Source organism: Myotis myotis, unplaced genomic scaffold (genome assembly GCF_014108235.1).
Source record: "Myotis myotis isolate mMyoMyo1 unplaced genomic scaffold, mMyoMyo1.p scaffold_m19_p_46, whole genome shotgun sequence".
Classification (NCBI taxonomy): Eukaryota; Metazoa; Chordata; class Mammalia; order Chiroptera; family Vespertilionidae; genus Myotis; species Myotis myotis.
This window is the reverse complement of record NW_023416353.1, coordinates 596,886-601,816: the sequence shown is the minus strand read 5'-3', so window position 1 is coordinate 601,816 and position 4,931 is coordinate 596,886. Positions and strand designations below refer to the sequence as shown.

The following is a 4,931-nucleotide window of genomic DNA, read 5'->3' as shown; positions in this document are numbered from 1 at the left end:
AAAAGCAATTGGTAGATGGAGAATTTAAGTACCAAGAGATGGTAAAGTGGGAAAGAAGCATATTTGTACACTGGAGGTTGACTTTTCGGAACCACATTTGGGCAGTGGCAAGGGTTGGCCATCTCATTAGCAATGTGCAGATACTAGTGGTACTCAAAGTCCTCCAGGAGAGACACATAAGCAAAGAAAGATAACAGTTACAAGGAAGGAAGGGGGAGCAGAAGAGGCAGAGAGGAGGAAGGAAAAAGAAAAATTTGTTTTTGTTGCAAAGTAATAGAATATTATAAGAATAGAATTTGCTCACTAACCTCAGTGCAAGGTCTTCTATCCAGAACACTTATAAGTAGGGCAAGAATTGGCTCTCACTTTTCTATTGATTTCTGGAGTTAATAAATCAGAAGTCAATGGAAGTGCTTTGATGTTGCCAAAATTGATCTGGAGATCTTCAGCTCTTGAAAGAGTATTTCAAGGCACAGATATCAGGCTTTGAAAGACTTTCAATTGTAAAGTGAAGCTAGCACCAATGGACAAACGTAGTAACCATTCTGATGCCAGGTGCCATGTTAGAGCAGTTGATAGACAAGGATCAAGACTCGCTCAAAGGGTACATTTTTTATGAAAGCTATGTTAAAGAAAAATCCCTTCTCTCCTTGGAACATTCCAGAATTCCCGCTTGGTTTAGCATCCCCTGTTGGCACCAAGATCAGATGTGATATTAACTGATGGGATATAGTCAGGGAAGAATCCCATGGTGCAAGTTTTGTCTCCAGTTCAGCCTTAAAGTTGCCTTGATAGGCTCTTTTTGGTTCATGCTCAGTACAGGGAGCTAACACTATAATCACCACTGAAAACTCTCCAGACTTCTCCTAAAATGTTGGCAACAAAGATATCACTTGACTTTCTCTCCACTATGTTCAGCTGTAACTCAGGCAAATAATACAATTGCATAAATTCTAGCACGAGGGCTAGTCATCAACAAGGGGCCTTGATTAATGGCTAAAAAAATTAGAAGATTTTATAGGGTTAAAAACATGGACTTGGGAGTCTAAAAATAATCCAGGATCCCATACTTGATAATGATATGAACTTTGGCTAATTACCTAGTCTCTGAGAGCCTCGATTTCTTTATCTGTGAAATGGGGAAGCCTGTTTCACATGGGTTCTCAGGTGAGGTTCTTAGTACCAGGCCCTCCATATTCCTATTGCACAATAAGTAACTGCACTTGCATGATTACTATTATTATCATTAATTTGAGAGAATAATGGGAAGAAATTTTAGCCCAAACAAAATTGATTCCAGATCTTCTCTGGCCAGTCAAATTCCCCAACACTGAATTCAAGAATCCCTCAACAGTGTGTAATTATGATCAATACAAACTGGATAGTGTTGTGGCCCTCCAACCCATTTTTCATAAAATCTCCACTTATTATTTAAAAGCAAAAATTTTACCATGTCACTTCTACCTTCAGTGTTCTGAAAAAAGGCTTCTATATCTCCACATAGGGGCCCCTGAGGACACCCTGTCTTGATCCCCCTATAGTTCCATATTCACCTTCAAGAGATGCCGGGGTTCTTGTTCCAGCGTTAAGAAGGGTTCAGCAATCTGGAAAAGGGGCTGTGTGTAACTTAAAGAGTCCAGAGATGAAGCATAATTTTGAAAGGCATTTGGGGGTCAGAGGAGCTTAGCTAAAAGGAAACTAAGATCTCCTCATCTCAGGACCCCGTGGTTTTTATTAACACAAATTGTCCTGAGGTGAGGTGGAGATATACACTTCAAAGGGTCAGGGTTTCCTATACAGAGTCCATTGTCAGAATGGGGAGAATTAGCCTATGGCTGTTCAGGTGTTTGGCCAGTAGGAGGCAATAACATGTAGATTAAGATGCCTTTAGTTGTCTGGCAGCAAGCAATCATCCCTTTTCAGGTTTGGGGAAATGCCTTTAGCCATTCCCAACAGGTGACAACATATGTGACTCAGCCCTTGTTGAGTCCCCAAGTTCCATCAACCTTTTGATAAAACTCTTGCAATTATGACATGCTGGAATTGGCTTCCGGCAAAGAGAGCTCCCAACCCATGTGCTGGATTCTGATCAAATGGAACCACCTGTAGTGGTGATTTCAGGCTCTTCCTGTATGTCCTCCTTATCTCTTCTTCCTCTTGCTAGCTTTGGGCACTGTTGTTCATCTTCAAGACAACCCAAATCCAGCCTCCTCTGTATCCTTGGCTCCAATCCTGCCACTCACTCTCTCCATTGTGCGGGACCATGGCATAGCTCTCTGGCTGTGTTTATGTCATGGTATAAGTGGGTGCTTGTCACCCTTTCTCCTTCCCCACTAGACTGTGAATTCTGAGGGTTCAGACCCTGTCTTGCTCATCTTGGTGACCTTTTTGCAGAACCCAGGGCCTGATAACAGAAAGTGCTCAGCAAGTCAGTTGAGTGAATCAATGAATGATAATATCTCCTAGGAGAAGCAGACGCATGTGCTCCCCTTCCTTCCCATCATGCTTTATAGGAAATCCAACTTCCACCAGTCCTGAGCACTGCCTGTGCTTTCCCAGCTCCAGCTGCTGGTCCAACTCTGTCCATCTTTGAAGCAGTGGCTAGAAGTGCTGCCGTTTGAACATTGTTCAGTCCTATTTGTAATCTACTAGTATCTGCGTCTGCTTATCATCTCTGGGCCCCTGAGGATAGGGGTTATGTCTTTCATCCTTGTAGTTTGGGCCTAGTCAAGTGTTTGGAACATGGGATTTACTCCCATTTAGTCTGTTGAGTATATAAATGAAAGGTATACACTTAATAACCACATTATTCACTCAGGACTCACTCACTACTGATATTTTAGTTGTTGCCTTTTCATATCTTAGAGTTCGTGAAATGACTTTTAGTACCTATCCCAGGGCTGAAGATTTAATAGAACCTTAATAAATATTTCAATTTTCTTAGATTTCCTTAATATTGTGTGTTGCAGCTTATATTTTTCCATTCTTCATTTTTTTGGTATTTATTTATTTATTTTTCATTCTTCTTTTTTTTAAATTCTCACCATAGGATATGTTTTTATTGATTTTAGAGAGAGAGGAAGGGAGAGGGTAAGGGAAAGAGAGAGAAACATTGATGTGTGAGAGAGAAACATCGATTGGCTGCCTCCCATCTGCACCCCGACTGAGGATTGATCCCACAACCCAGATATGTGCACTGACTGGGAATCGAATCCGTGACCCTTTGGTGCATGGGACAATGTTCCAACCAACTGAGCCATACCAGCTAGGGCTGCCATTCTTAAATGCATTAAATTTATACCAGAAGTAAAAGACAAAGGCTTCCTTTAACCTTTTAAATCAAAGCTTTCTCAGAGAAACAGATAATCATCAGAGAGAAATAAACCTGAGTCAATAGTGCTGCTGGGTGGCAGAGAAGTAGCTCGGCACTAGAGGTCCCTCTCTCCATGTGATGCAACGCCCTGCCCAGGATCCTCACTAGCTTCAGTGGCTTCTGACTTGGAACAAAAAGTGAGGAGCAAAGGAAATTTGAAGCTGTGAATTCTTTGTGGCATCACAAATTAGATCTTACACATCAGGCCTGCATTACTGAGGCCCTGGCCAGAGCCACAAGAAAAGAACTATTTTCTCTCCCCAAAGCCTAGCCCCAGCTCATTTTTATTTTATTTATATCTCTCAAATCAGCCATGTGACTTTATTCAGCTTCTTTTATCTCATCCCCATCTTGGAGGCAATCCGGGTCTGGCTGCTAGGTTTTTATTTTTTGGTTTTTTTTGTGCCTCAGGCATGAAACAGCTCTGGCCACCGACACAGGACACAGGCATCAAGCTAGGATGAACTGAGGACTGTACATCTGCTTTGCCCCTGACTGATATAAGAGCAACACCACCAATCAGGTGTCTCCTTGCCCATTGCCAGGGGTGGCTGCTAGTTTTTACACTGAAATATCACCGTGGAATATAAGCAAGGAATGCTACTCCCTGTTCCTCATAGTAGTATGCCCAATGACAAAACTTAAACAATTTAGTAATGAGTTTGATGTCCTTTATTCAGGGTAAAGCAACCCATGGATGGAGGAGGGCAGTACCTCCCACGCAGCAAAGACTCTTTCCAAAGGAATTTTGGGCAAGAGTGACTTTTAGGGAACATTAGAAGGAGCAATGGGAAACTGGGCAGATGGACTAGGAGGTTGGGATTTCCTTCTTAGGCCAAACAGGTCCTGTTTTCTCGAGTCAGGTGAGTGAGCTAAAGCTCAGGTGGAGGATGATGATTGGTGCGTGTTAGGTCTCCTTGACAGGTATTTCCTGTAGATGCAGGCTGACTTAGGTTTAGATTTGTAGCATGGGCTGGTCTACTGGGTGGCCTCCATTTTGTGGGTTTCCCTGTATGAGTTCACTTTATCAAGCATGAAGGATGTGGAAATAAACTCAGGGCTAGCAGGGTCTTGTAGCTCAGGCTGTGCCTTGTCCAGGGATGGCTTTTCATTCCAAGGGTTTGGGCTCCTCACAGAATGACGCACCTCATTATTCACTGCAACTAACAAGTGCCGCCAAGGAAAACCTCGATGGTTATGTCATTTTCCCACCAAGAATCAATAACTCATAAGAAGTCAGCAGAGAAGCATGTGAAAAGGCTAACCATTGCTTTTAAAATAAGAAACAGAAAAATTAACTTATGTTAAGAAATATAGAATAGAAAGATGACTTTGAAGGAAATAAGTTTTAGGGTTTTGTCCTGGTAGTGATGGAGTAGTGGAGAAGGTGAAAGTGTTATCAGAGTTCTTGGGGTGCCACGGGGAAAAGAATTTACTTAGGTCCCCCATGGGAAGAGGGGGTTTCATGGGAAGCTTTATTGATGATGTAAAACTAAAGGAGTTCCCCTTCATGATCCCATCTCTGTCCATCCCACCATGGAAGAAGTCTAAGCTTATG

The 4,931-nt window shown here is 42.4% G+C and overlaps 1 pseudogene; it reads right to left on the bottom strand.

Moving 5' to 3' along the window:
- Nucleotides 1-3,771: 3,771 nt before the first annotated feature.
- LOC118655480 lies at nucleotides 3,772-3,923 on the bottom strand (annotated as a pseudogene).
- Between the last annotated feature and the right edge of the window lie 1,008 nt (nucleotides 3,924-4,931).